This window comes from Patagioenas fasciata, chromosome 11, assembly GCF_037038585.1.
Source record: "Patagioenas fasciata isolate bPatFas1 chromosome 11, bPatFas1.hap1, whole genome shotgun sequence".
Classification (NCBI taxonomy): Eukaryota; Metazoa; Chordata; class Aves; order Columbiformes; family Columbidae; genus Patagioenas; species Patagioenas fasciata.
In genome coordinates, this window is record NC_092530.1 from 8,254,546 (window position 1) to 8,269,459 (window position 14,914).

Sequence of the window (14,914 nt, forward strand, 5' to 3'; positions counted from 1 at the left end):
CAGTGATGGTTTGCGTTTGCTGGAAGTCCCGAGAGCCAGAAGATGCTTTGGGCTGGGTAAGCTGTTCCGGCAGCCGGTGGGGAGCGCTTTGCCAAATGAAGCTTGTTCAACCCGTGCTGACAATTTGTCCTAAGCTAAAGCAGGTTAGACTTTGTGACTTCATGACATGCAGAGGGTTTTCTCAAAAGGCATTTGCATTTTAAAAAGTTTTGCATGGTTCTAGGTGGTGGATGGCTGGGAGTTATCACCCCCTCCTCTGGGAGAGGTGTACAGTATCTGACTGAAATATGTTCTTGAAAATAGACTAAACCAGATTTCATCTAAATCATATTTGAGTCCACAGTACAACCCCTGCATCCCAGATGTCTGTTCCCTCTCTTTCCTTACTCTTCTCCAGGCTAGACACCCCAATGCACAGTCCACTTTGCCAACAACATCCTGAAAGTGACCCTAAAGGGGTCCCTTAAAGTGACCCTAAAAGGGTCCCCAAGGCAGCAGGACAAATATACCATCAGAAATAAATTTTCTTCCTGTTCACAGACTATTCTAGAGCACAGAAAACTTAACTCAGCCCCACAGTTTCCTAGACTCAGGCCAAAATTCGATGCTGTGGTTCAGCAGGAGGCAGAGAAGCACACAGCAATTATAGAGGACAAACACAGCTCTTTACTGCGTATTGTTAAGTGCCATCCTCTCTTACAGTTCTAATCAGGGACACAAAAAGCCTCTCCTGCCAGCAGCGTGAAGAAGAGCATTTGTATGGAAAGCACAAATCACCTGGCTGGTGTTACTGGAGGAGCTGTACAAGCCCAGCTTTCCTGGATTAATTTAGGAGCTCTGGCAAAGGCTGATCAGGGCCAGCAGGCGGGGATGAGCTGATGCTGGGTGCATTAGGAAGAGTGTGACCAGCAGGTCAAGGGAGGTTATTTATCCTCCCCCTCTGCTCTGCCCTGGTGAGGCCACATCTGGAGTGCTTTGTCCAGTTCTGGGCTTCCCAGTTTAAGAAGGACAAGGAACTACCGGAGGGAGCCCAGCGAAAGGCTGTGAAGATGCTGAGGGGTCTGGAGCATCTTTCTTATGAGGAGAGACTGAGAGAGCTGGGTCTGTTCAGCCTGGAGAAGAGAAACTGAGAGGGGACCTTATCTCCAAGATGGGTGTCGAGAGGATGGAAAAGACTCTTTTCAGTGGTGCCCAACAGCAGGATGAGGGGCAATGGGCACAGATTGAAGCACAGGAGGTTCAATCTAAGCATGAGGAGAAATTTATTTCCTTTGAGGTGACAGAGCCCTGAAACAGGCTGACCGGAGAGGTTGTGAAGTCTCCTTCTCTGCAGACATTCAAACCCGCCTGGACGCAACCCTGTGTGATCTGCTCTGGTGACCCTGCTTCAACAGGGCAGTTGGACTGGGTGATCTCCAGAGGTACCTCCCACCCCAACCATTCTGTGATTCTGTGATTCCTGACCATTGAAGTGAGTGAGATGGAGCCTGGCCTTGTCATGGTCCTCTCCCATCATCATTTAGAGGATCTCTGTGGGAAGGCAGGGGAGAGGAGTACACTGTGTCCTCTTTCTCTAGACCTGAGTGCCTTGGCATATTCTCCCCAGGTGATGCCAGAGCTGGGTCCAGGCCACCCACACCTGATGGGAGGAACCATATCAAAGCCACCACAGCAGAGGATAGAGACTGGCTCAGCCTGCCCAGGCCATAGCAGCTCAGTGCAATCCCCTGCCCAGGGCCTTTTGCAAAGCTTGATGGTGGACACCTCAAGGTCCACCCCAAGGACCATGGCTGGGAAGAACAGCCCACTCCCACTACAAGCACGCAGAAGGGTGCTGTAGATTTGGGGGACATTTTACAAGTGGAAGCCAAGTTTCAGGTGCCAGTTGGGATGCACAACCTCCATTGCTCAGCCTCCAGTAAGCCCAGTTTTCTCCTCAGCCCTTTCTGAATGTGCAGGTCCCTTCAATGCTGAGGAAGCTGCTCCCAGTGCCTAGATGATTTTAGTTCAATTTCTTAAAGAAAGATATGTGCAACCTCACACAGTGTGTTCCTTCCCTTTTCTTAAAGGACCTGAATCTGTGGGCTAGTTTCATTCCAACTTGTCAGGTTTTCAACTATTAGGAGACTGCCAGTCTCATGAAAATATGTTCTAGAGTACAGCAGACCTCGTCAAATCCCCCTCCCCCAGCCCAGAGCATGAGCTCAACCTTTAAGAAGCAAAACCACTCAAGAAAACAGACTTTGTGGGCTCCCCACCCTCTGCGAGCAGCGTACTGAGCCTGCGCAGGAGCTGGAGAACCCTGAGGTGCACCAGGTCAGGTTTGTGTTTGATGTACAGGTCTCCTGTGGAGGCAGATCGAGGCACTGAGCAGAACTGGGAGATCAAGGGTGCTCAGATGCTTAAGGCTTATCCTTTGAGCCTGTAGAGCATTCATTGCACCTCTGCCATGGCTGGCAGCTTGCCTGTACCAGATCTTCCATCATCCCAGCATGGTTTGACCAAGGTGTATGGGCAAATAGCCCTGAGATTAGAGAGGCTGAGGGCAATCCCTAAGCTCGGCAAGGCATCTGAGCCAGAGATGCACCTTGAGACAGGCAGCAGTCTGGCAGACGTGTTGTTAGTGGAGGATAACCAGCCAGAGACCTGTGAAAGAGCTGCTTCACCCACAAAACTCTGCAGCAAGTCTCTGCTTCTCATGCGGATCTGGAGGGAGGCAGCGGTGCCTTTGACGGAAAGTCCCTGGTGGAGAAGGAGTAGGAGAATTACTGGGACAAATGAGTGGGTTTCTAAAAACAAGAACTTTTCTTTATTTAAGGCAAGGGAACATAAAATCCAGAGTAAAGCTCAATGGGAGGGCATGGGAGCCTTGAGAGCAACCTTGGGGATTTCTGCGTGTCACATCGCCGCAGAGCTGTCCCAAGAGCCATCTCCAGGGCACGCAGCCTCAGAGCCACCACACAGCCCGGCCACGAGGGTCACCAGAGCCTGGCAGCAGGGACCATGCCCCAGACGGGGCTTTTGGAGGAGCCCTCGTGCTTCACAGAGGACGCTATAAAACCTCTGTGCTCCTAGCAGAGTGGGGACATGAAGGAGGGACGGGCAGGAACAGCCCTGGGAGGTCCCAGCTGAGGATGAGGGAACATTGCCATATAAAGACGCAATAAAAACAACTGGCTTGTGGTTTTGCTATTCCCCCTCTGCACTCCCCAGCATCAGCTCCTGGCCACGGCCCATGCCCCAGAGCAGGACCACAGGGGCTCAGCATGGCTGGGATATGGCTGGTGTCCTTCCTCTGGAGGGGCTGGGGGACATCTCTGCCACACCACTGTTTCAGCCCCAACATTTTGAAGTTTCTCCATCCCCACTCAAAACCAGGGCTGGGCACATGACAAGGAGCAGTTTTGGGTGCTGTAGGGCTAGTTACAGCCTTCAGCAGCAGGAGGAACATCCTTGTCCCTGGGGACATCTTCCCGCTGGCGCTAGCAGGGGCCACCACCATCCTCTCCTGACTGCATCCCATGAGCGGACACTGAGGGCAGGGGAACCACTACCTCTGCAAGAAGTCCCTAGCGATTCCCCCCACCTGCACAGCGTGCACCCTCATTTCTCCTGCTTCCATGGACCCTGCAGAAGGGTCTCTGCCCTCCAAAGCTCTCCCTGAGGGACAGGGACAAGGCAGAGGTGACATTGCCAGGATTCTCTTTCCCTGCCAGTGTCTCGAAAGACAGAGACTCCCTAAACAGCAGACAGTGCCTGGGGGTACAGCTCAGTCTTCTGGAGGAGGCAGCTGCTTTCTAGCATCTGCAGAGACAACGCTGCTGCTGTGCCCCAGCTCGGGACTCCCCTGCACTGGTATGAATGCGTAATCCCGTCCCACTGACCCCAAAATATTGTTGTTGCCCACTCTTGAGGCTGTGCTTGTAGATCTCTGCTAGCGTGGCTGCCTCGGCCCTCCCAGCTTTGCTGGAAGCTGCAGTTCCACTAGACATTGAGCTTTTGTTTGGTTTCTAGTTTGAGGTGGTTTTCCATGACAAGGGAGGGCTCAGAACCAAAAACCAAACAAAGGCATAAATGTTTAAAGCTCAAAGACACACAAACACACACACACACACAAAAAAAGTAAATAAAGGAAAAGAAAAAAAAACTCAAGTTTTTCTTAACCCAATCTTGTGCTTCAGGGTTGGCCAGACAGACAGTGTTTATCAGCACCACATTAGCAAATCCCTGTAGCCAGCTAAGCTGATGGCTTTCATGGCCCAAAGAGACAGAGTCCAGCGGAGCAGAAGGGCTTCTGCCAACTCTTCACTGATCCACAGCGTATATTGCAGAGAAAAAAATCAACAGGAGCAAGGGAAAAGAGCAAGGATACTCTTTGCATGTCCCTGTGCAGCAAGGTGGGTCTGTGCTTTGCTGGGTACACCAGGCTTTGCTTCTGCTGTGGTTTGGGGACCCCACTGAGGTGATAATGGTTCCCTTCCACTGCCGGGGGCAGCAGTGTGGTGGGTGCTGGGGTCTCATCCTGATGTGGAACAGGGATGCTGCAGGGATGGGTGCAGGCCCTGGGTTCAGCCTCTCCTAACTCACCCTGCCTCAGTTTCCCCAACCTGCAGCCTAAGGCAAACCAGTCCTGTTTGGTCCTTACAGGGAGGCTCTGCTGAGCCAAACTGTCCTGGGGGTGATGGAATGGACACCCCGGCACTTCCCTCACCTCTAAGCCATCACAAACCGCCTGGTCCAGTGCAGTGCAGGGCACAGCCCGCCCACATCTGCTCTCCACTAAGGAACCTGGAACTAGGAAGCATGGCAAAGGCACTTCACTCTTGTAAGCCAAACCGTTTTAAAATAGTCTGCAGTGGCCACACTCTAAATAAGAAACCCGCCAAGTAGTTACACTGCTTTGCCCCAGCTGGGAATCACTTCCTCAGAGCTGAGGCTTTCAACCAAAAAAAATCCTTCCCCTCTACAGCAGAACAACAGACTACAGCTCATTTAGTGAATGCAGTTACGCCCTGTGTATATCTGTTATTCCTATTACACCTGAGCCTTCTGGTTAATATACTATTTTAATCAACTCAAAGCATTAAATGTCATTAAGGACCCAGGAGGATGGTCTTCTCCAGCTGCAAGCGGACAGTACAGGGATGCTGCCTGGGCTGGTTTGAGGGAACAGGAATTGGAGTAATGGGCAGCAGGGGACAGGGCTTTCCTCTGCCTTACCAGTGCAAGCATCAGTTTAGTAGCTAGAGTTTTTAGTTAACCAAGAAAAAACTAAGAGATAAGTAAACAGGAAACTGTTTCACAACCCACCCATCCCCAAAACTTCCTCTGCTTGGCTCAGCTCCACAGCCCTCTGCCACGGACACTCCTTGTCCCAAAGTCTCCCCAGGGATGGGGTGTCTCTGTGGGCTGCCCCGGGTCACCAGGATCTGTTTTGCATGTGCTGTTCGTGGGGGTGTTATGGAAGCGAGCCTGGCACCCTAAAAGGCAGGGCGATACCTCGGCGGGTCACGGGTCGGGGGAGAATGTAGAACATTCCTGTAGAACGTGCATTTTTTTAAATTCACACACAATGCAGCTGGGTTTCTAGCTTCTCATCTGTATAAGTGAAAAAGTCTCCTTTGACTTCAGTCACTTTACTGGAGTAACTCCAAACCTGAAGAAACTGAGGGTACAGCCAATGTTTCCTGATGGGCGTTCCCAAAATATTATTGTTCTTTGCCTGCCTGGAGAAGATTTAACACAAAACCCCAGGGGAACAAAAAAAATCAACAAGGCGCCCCACGCTGCAGCCTTTTAACTATCGCTTCGCTCCAGGGGAACTGAAGTCCCCAGGTCCTAGTTTGGGAAGCTTCCCAGTCTTCTAGAAGTCACCCTAGCAAAACAGGACAGCAAAGTTCTTCTCAGCATGTCGAAAAGCTGAACACGCACCGAGCTCATCAGGGTCATGATAAGGGCTTGGTGCCTTATGCCAAATATCTCCGTGCTCACGTCCCTCCCTCCCCTACTCAATCTTGTGTTGCTGCTAACTCCACCTTCCAGCAAACTGCGCTTTTGCAGGCTACAGAAGGCAAAGATGTGTCCTTGTGATGGGGTATATCTGTATTTGCCAGCAGTGATGAGGTCTTGGCACTAGGGACCTTCACCGTAGGCAGCTCTCCTCCCTCCCTCCCTCCCTCTGCAGGAGCCGAGGTCATCCATCAGTGTCGTGTATATGAAGGACAAACCACAACCACCCTGTCTCCTGTCAAGCAGAAGGCTGGCAGGAGTCAGGAAACCATCCATTGTCCTCAGGTTTACTGGCAGACACTGCAGCGGTGCTGGTTCCTCCCGGGGAGAGCAGATTTCTGGCCGGGCATCCCCTCCTCCCCACACAGGGCTCTGCTGCTGCCCGGGGGGCTGAGCTGCACCTCCCCTGCTCTTGCTGGCCGTGCTCCACACAGTCGCCAAATCCTGCAGCAGCATCTTTTCCTGCTTTGAAGCTGCTTCAGAAGTTCCCAAAAGGCTCCTGTGGTACATGGGCCCACACAAGCTCTAACCAACATCTGCTGCCCTGTTTCACAGGTTAATCAGTCAGTACTGGGGTCCAGAAATCCCTTCCCTTCCCTTCCCTTCCCTTCCCTTCCCTTCCCTTCCCTTCCCTTCCCTTCCCTTCCCTTCCCTTCCCTTCCCTTCCCTTCCCTTCCCTTCCCTTCCCTTCCCTTCCCTTCCCTTCCCTTCCCTTCCCTTCCCTTCCCTTCCCTTCCCTTCCCTTCCCTTCCCTTCCCTTCCCTCCCCTCCCCTCCCCTCCCCTCCCCTCCCCTCCCCTCCCCTTCCCTCCCCTTCCCTCCCCTCCCCTCCCCTCCCCTCCCCTCCCCTTCCCTCCCCTTCCCTCCCCTTCCCTTCCCTTCCCTTCCCTTCCCTTCCCTTCCCTTCCCTTCCCTTCCCTTCCCTTCCCTTCCCTCCCCTTCCCTCCCCTTCCCTCCCCTTCCCTCCCCCTCCCTCCCCCTCCCTCCCCCTCCCTCCCCCTCCCTCCCCCTCCCTTCCCCTCCCTTCCCTCCCCTTCCCTCCCCTTCCCTCCCCTTCCCTCCCCTTCCCTCCCCTTCCCTCCCCTTCCCTCCCCTTCCCTTCCCTCCCCTTCCCTCCCCTTCCCTTCCCTCCCCTTCCCTTCCCTTCCCTCCCCTTCCCTTCCCTTCCCTTCCCTTCCCTTCCCTTCCCTTCCCTTCCCTTCCCTTCCCTTCCCTTCCCTTCCCTTCCCTTCCTTTCCCTTCCTTTCCCTTCCTTTCCCTTCCCTTCCCTTCCCTTCCCTTCCCTTCCCTTCCCTTCCCTTCCCTTCCCTTCCCTTCCCTTCCCTTCCCTTCCCTTCCCTTCCCTCTTCAAACGCACCCTCATTTTTATTCCAGCAACTCTGGATTTCTTTGCATAGTTAGTCATTTAAAAAAAAAAAAAAACATTTCACTGAAAAATTTTCCCCAAAAATTATCTTTTGATAAAAAAGGCAGGATTGACTGTAACAACATGAAGAAAGGAGGAGGTTTTTTTGTACGAGGCACCAAGAAGGGGCTGCAGGTTTCCTCCAGGAGAGATGTGCACGTCTTCCCAGCCCACCCAAGGCAAAGGAGGCTTCCTTGTGTGCTCACGGCCAAGATCACAGACATCTCCCAGCTACCAGTGGTCACCGTGACCTTCTGCACAGATGTATGTCCCACCAACAATAAGATCAGCAGCTTTGTGTACTCTCAGATAATTAGCAAGATCTTGGATGAAAAACTTGAAGGGGGCTAAGAACAGCTGTAGTGTAACACATGTGCTTGGGCCAAGCTCTGGTCCTACCATGTCAAAGTGTGGACCACATCCTTGGAACTTGGCAGCTGCTCTAGAGAGGTAGGGAAAGCAGCAGGAGACGATGTCCCCCAGGGGGTTCCATCACCCCCTTCTCCACTCCAGCAGGAAGGGGACTATTGATGCGAGGCCAGCCATAGTAGGGAGGTTGGTTACAGCTGCGGTTGCAGCTTCAAAGCAGAACCGTTGCCAAAAGTGATTATTTACTTGCCTGAAGCTGGCAGTTCATGTAATCAAGTAGATTGATCTTCTCTAAGTTCAGCTTCTTCAGTTGGGATGTCAAAGTCTGGTTGTCCCCAGCATCTTTGATAGTTCAGCAAGAAAACTGAGCTGTGCTGGGGGCTCAGATGCCTGTCTGGAGGTGACATCTAGATATCTAACACCAGAGGGATTCACAGGCATTAGGGATGCAGATGTCACTCCACAGACTCCAACAGGAACCCTGGAGACATCTAAGCTCCTTCTTCGCCTAAGGGACTCCTCTTTATCAATGTACATCTTAATGTAAACTTGGGAAAGTGGATCAACCATGCATTGGCCACAAAGAGACTGACGGGATCTCGAGATGGGTGGTAGACCATTGACAACCTTCCTCTGACCCAGGAGGGACCTATCAATCCAGGAGAACAGTCCAGCTCAGAGTAGGCATCCCCTTTGAGATGTCATACCAAGATCTTCTGTGGGGTTGGGGAAGCTCTTTGAGGTGTATCTCAGGTTCCCCGCTTGTGCTTAGGAATGATGACACCTACTCAGTGAGCACCAGGTTACCCAGAAAGGCTGCGGCTCTCTCGTAGTGCCATACAAAGCCATCATCATCATCAGTCCTGTGCCAGGGAAGACACAAGTGACCCGGTAGCAAAAGAGGGCCATCAAGCAAACACATACCCCAGGCACCAAACCCAGAGAGCAAAGCTCTCTCTTGAGAGGCCTGATTACATACAATAAAATAATGGTGTGCTGGAGCGACTTGTGTGCAAGGTTTCCTGTGTGATAATAATGGATGGTCCTTCTGGTAGCAAAACTGATTGGGAAATTCGAGTTAATGACCCAATGGATGCCTTTGTCAGCCGCTGAACAAGACAAGGCAGCACGCAGAGCCCTGATGCTTCGTGCATACGGTTGCTGAATGACTGTGTCAAACAGTGAGGTCTCCTCATCCTGCCTCAGCACCTGGAGCAAGCAATTACTTACTTTTAAAGCTGTTTCTTACAAGGTTGAGCCATTAGCAATTACTCAGTGTAAAGTTCTAGAGAGACTCCATGTTTGACTTTCCTCCCTTTTTGCCTGTCTGGGCTGGCACGTACCAGTTGTACTCTCAGGTCCGTGGCTGATGGGGCAAGCCCAGCCACAGCTACCAAGGATGTCTTTTTTAAATGAAATTTGTCAAAAATAGGTGAATGCCAGGACCTCAGGATGGGCTTCAGGGGGAAGGGTTGATGCTGTCCAAGGCTCGGAGCACGGATAGGCTGAGCCTCCTGCTACGCTTCCCACCACCAGTAATCCCCAGCCGTAATTACCAGCATGGACCAGCTCTTTTTTGGAAGGGTGGAGGAGGAGGGAATTCCATTGATTTGCAATTGCGTTTGCACTCCATGTCTGGAATAACTCAGCACCACCTGCAAAACAGCCTCTTTTCCACTCCTCCTGTGCGTAATTTTTCCAAAACCCGGAGCCATCCCCGCGGGGGGAGGACGTGGCCTGGAGCCCAGCCCAGCTCTGCATCTGCACAAACAGGACTCGAGGACGTCTCCATTTGTCCAGAGGTTTGAAGGGGCTCAGCCGTTCACTAAAATAACATCCCTACCCTGTGTTTTAACCTTTTGGAAAACACAGCCCCAGCCCTTTCCAGACAGCAAGGAAGAAATTGCAGGCTTGGGTCTTTTTCTGTGGCTCGGGGGAGTTTATTTTCTCTCGGGCTGCGTTTTCCAGGACTGCACTTCCTGAAAAAGCCACTTGTCTGGGAGCTTTCAGCATTAGCTCAGCCCTTGGTAATCTGGAGACCCTGGGTCAGTGGGTGAGCCACTTGTGAAATGAGTTTGTGGGGCTCATCCCCACTGCAGAGGATGCAGGGACCTTGCATCTCACTGCATCTGAGGCTTGCAGGCAGGGGAGCAAGCCTTGAAAACACAGGAGAGACGGCAGAAAAACAAAAAACAATCCCAAATAAATTATATTTAAGACTGGGCCTGCAGCTCTAATCTCCCTGTGGCTGGGATGGCACTAATGCTTTTGAGCTGAGGTCTGGCTGGGCAGGTCTGAGTCTACCTGACAGAGCTCCATGCAGCATCCAGGCTCTAGATCCTCCAAGGGCTTCACCAGCTGTGCTGGGTGCCACCAGGATTTGGGTATTTGGGTTCAGATATGGTTTGCAAACACAAGTATCTGTGATTCATGTATCCTCATAGATTTCTGAAGTCCTTTTTGTTGTGAGGACAGCAGAAGCACCCTGGATTTCCTCTGTGCCCATCACCAACCCTGGTATTTACATGGGAATATCAATCCCCGTGGCCCCTTGGAGACTTGGGGCTGACAGTACCCTATGGAGTGAGTGTCAAACACCCAGAGGGGGTGGGAAGAAACTTCCTTACCCATGGCAGCCCAAGCCCCTGTGCACCTCAAGGTCAGATCCCTCCTGATCTGGAGCCTTTCAGAAGCCCTTTTTCTCTTGGGGAAGACACTTTCCTATTCTCCCTCCATGGGCAGTGGGTCACCTCCCCATCCTGTTCCTCTGTCACGTGCTGCTGCCCCATGTCCCCTCACATCTCCAAGAGCTTGGACACCAGGATGGGGGGAAAGCAGAGAGGCACAGCCACACTGCAAGCAGAAACAAGAACAGGTGGTCTCCCCCAGCCACTCCACCCCATCTGAGGCAGAGTCTTGCTTCCCCATGTCCCCAGCACATGAGCTTCTTCATCTGCCCTTCGGGAGCCCACAGTGCTCACCTCACTTAGGGAACAAGCTTGCAGAGACATAATCTTGCTGTTTCCTTCCTCCCCATGGAGGAGGATGGGATGGGATGGGATGGGATGGGATGGGATGGGATGGGATGGGATGGGATGGGATGGGATGGGATGGGATGGGATGGGATGGGATGGGATGGCTGCTGCAAAGCTGCTGTCTGCTCAAGGTGTTTCTCACCACACAGCACACGTGGTTCACAACACCTAGGCAGTCTGCCAGCCTTCTGCCAGCCAAACTGAATTACACAAGAGGCAAAGCAGAGCGAAATTTATGCATTAAACACAAAATCACAGAGAGAGGGGGCCGGCTCCCCCGGGTGATCTGGCAGAAGTTACCGCCACCCCCTCTCCGTCACTGCCCCTGCAGCCTGGAGCTGTCCTGAACTGCACATGCAAATTAAAAACTGTTGGTTTGGAGCAGTGCAGACACCCAGAAAACCATTTGGCAGAGATATTTTAGAACTTGTGGCCTCTAGCTGGGTGTGTGACATATCGTGTAGTTTGGGCAGTTTTTATTAGTAAAAACAGAGCCTGTGACTCTCTGTTCAGCTGCAGTGGTTACAGGAGACTGTCAACATACAGCTCCTGCAAAATAAAGTTATTTGTTAATATCCCCTCTCTCCCTGTTCACCAGAGACCTACTGGACTCTGGTCTAACCCAGGTAAGAGCAACATGCTGCAAGTAAGAGCATCCTCAGCCTCTCCCTTGGTGTTGGGTGTAATTTTTATTTCCCAGAACCCCCATGGCTGTGCCAGGATGTCACCACAAGCCAGAGCTGGAGCAGGCTGTGCTCCCTCTGAGTCTGGGCTGTGGGGTTTGCCTTGTCCCTGCGCTGCTCCATACTCCTGCTCACTGTGGTTATCAGCCTCCCAATGTGCCAGCTGAAAACAAATTGTTTTCAGCCCCACAGGTGGCATTTCAACCAAGGCATCCCAGCATTGAGGGGAGACCCTACTGATCTTGGGAGCACACACAGCAAATAGCTGGATAAAAACCCAAACTGACAACGCGAGCCCATGAAGCCAAGAGTGCAACCCCAGCTCTGCAGGGTTATTCACGCAAATATTCCCTGACCGCCCACTTTTCACCACTTCTCCCTGGCAGTCTCGCTGCTGTTTTGAGGTTTCCTGCCCAAAATAGTCCCTGCTGTAGCTAACCAGGCTGGTTAGAAGTTCCTGCAGAGGGACAGGACAAGACGCTGACCTTCTGCAAAACAAGATTGTGCCACAATACCCTGAGAAACATTGTTTGGGTGAATTCAGTGGAAAGCAAATGCACAGCCAGCACTCAAATTGAGCGGTGCTCTCCAGTTCACTGACAGAGCAGGAAAACACGGTCAGCAGGCGATGCAGGAGCCTCTGTAGGGTGGGTGCAGTCGATATTTTCATTAATAACTCTGCCAATGGAAGAGATGGCATCCGTGTAAAATACACTGGTGGCTCTGGGCTGGGAGGGCTTGCCAGAGCTTAAGGGTGTGAGTTCAAAAGGGTGGGGGCCTTTTCGAAAAGATGTGTGTCAGATAGTGATGTGTTTGCAGGAGACACAGGGTATGTTGTTCCTCTCAGCCTGGTTCTGGGACTGGAACACCCTGCCTGCTTTGGGCTGACGGGTTAAGAAGGATGTTGATGAACTGGAGGAAGTTCAGAGGAGAAGCACAAATAATAAGATGAGGTTCAGTAACCACGGCTTATTAGGAAATGTTAAAGAAGCTGAGTTTGTTTAGTCTGGAAAGCAGAAGATGTAAAAACAGTCCATCGTCAAGCAAAGTTTAATTATAAAATGGATAGTAATTGATTGTACTGTAAAGCTGCTGCAGAAAGGATGAGAACAGAAACACTTAATTGGGTGTAGCGAGTGCTTGTGTTGGACATCACTAAAAGCTCTCTATCTGCTACAGCAGTAATGCAGCACCAGCGAGGTCTCTGGGGGAGGGCTGGTGTCTCCTTCCTGGAAGATTTAAGGTTAGACAAACATCCATCAGAGATGATTCCCTAGCACCCTGTGTCTGTGGGCTGAGAAAGGGAGGATTAATCCAGCCATCCACTCCCATTGCCTGGGCAGACCCCTGAAATTATTGACTATAAAAGTAGGGGCCAGACCTTTGTGTCCCAAGGCAAGAAGCAGCACCAATACTTTAACAAGGGTTGGCACTGAATCCAGCCATAGCCTGGAATAAATATCCTGCTGTGCATAAGTCCTGACAGAGGAGAAGTAATAAGTCCAGCAGTTAAAATGCGAATGTTTTCTCACCACACTCTGGACTGATGGGTGTAAGCAGGGATGTTCTTTGCCTGCATCCGCCACCCTGCTGAGTTAGACCACCCTGCAACCCTGTGAGTGTGACCGAGGAGAGGATGTTGCCCTCTCTTTCCCATCTCAGCCTTATCTCACATCTTCTGGTTTACATTACCTTATTTTCCTCTTCTCTGCCAGTGCCTACCGGCACACCTGCACGCTGCTGCTGCCTAGCAGGTCTTCTCATCAGCCCACAGCCCTATCTGAACTGGCATCTCTTTTGGCTTCCCACAGGAAATGAGCTGGGGGGGGGTATATGCACAGCACCTAAATTTAAACACATGGCCATATTATAAACAAAGGGTGGAGGACTCTAGCAGGCAACCGAAAGCACTCAAATGAGGCTCTTGGTGCTACCAGCAAACTCATACAACTCATGCTTATGGGGTTGCATCTGCTCATGAGCTCTTCAAGGAGACCCAGATTGTCCTGGTTTTCCAGCCCTCAAGACCCACAATCTGGTCTGCAAGTGCTCAACTGTGTGTGACAGTGGTGAGGTCCCCTCTGTGTGACTGATGATGTCCCCTGCATGTGACAGTGGTGATGTCCCCTCCACTCAGCATCATCTGCAACCCCACCACTGGCCAGTCAGCCCCAGACTTTCCTGCCCATGGGATGCGGTGGGAAAGAGCAGTGAAGGAGGGTCCCTGCTTCTGAGCCGGGTACTTTCTCCTTCATGTTTTCACAAAAGAAACTGTTGGTTTTCTCCACCTAAACCCTTATTTCTAAGGAGAAGCAATGCCTCACCACAGGGCCACCAAAAACACACCCTTCTACGGCCAGCAGTATCTTTTTGCCCTTCACCTGCCACAACAAGGCTGAAATCAGCTCTGATGTGAATTTTAACAAGGAGGAGACAGTGACAGGCTTGTCCTCCTCCCTTGTCTTTCTTCCTGGTGACCCCACATGAGTTTACCAGGCTGGCTGGTCCCTGCATGCCAGCCCTTGCCTGCCTGCATAGCTGGCAAGGAGATGTAATCCAGCAAAGCTGTGTTTGGTGTTTCGTGTCATTTTACATTTGATCTGAAACAATATCCAGAGCTTTTTTTTTTTCCCTTGTGAAGACTAGAATAAAATAAAAAATCAACCCATTATTTAAATAATCGGCGGATGGGAGCTCAGTGACACTGATTTATAGGGATTTAGCTCCAACCTTAAAGCCTGGTGGGCTGCAATCTTCTGATTAATTCTTCCACAAACAACAGGGGTAAAAAACATCCCAGTCTTGACCCTGGCCCTGCTAAAGATGCCCTGCAGAGTGAACCTCTGAGGATGGAGAGGCAGGAGAGGCTGGACCGCGGGGTTCGGCTGCTGGCAGTTATGTGACACTGGAGCTTTCCCACCCATCACCTGTCCCTTCTCCTCCCCAGGCACCTCCTCCTGCCCATCTCCCTCCAGGCTGCACGGCCGTCCCCTCACTACCACTCCTTCCTCAGAAACGTGAACTCAGCACTGGATGTATTCTGTAATCAAATCAGACCCGAATGAGGTTAAAGGAAAACTGAAAAGCTTTCTAATAATGAATAAACCAACGGGGATTAAGCGCCCTGGCCCATCTAGAAATGATACGTGGGCAGACTGAAAATGCAAACTATTACATTAGAAAACAGGATCAGGAGGAGAGGATTTAGCGGGCAGGAGCGGGCAGAGCGTGTGTCCAGCTCCGTGACAGCGCCTGGCAGAGATTTCAGGTCAAGGTGGAAGAAACCCCTGCTCTGGGTTTCAATGGCCCCCCTCCAGGAGAGTTTCTCCTTAACCTCAGCTGGCGGGTGATGCCCAATACCCTGCAGGTTTGTGTCTCTTATCATGTTCAGTCTTATCTAAAATAATTTTGGAA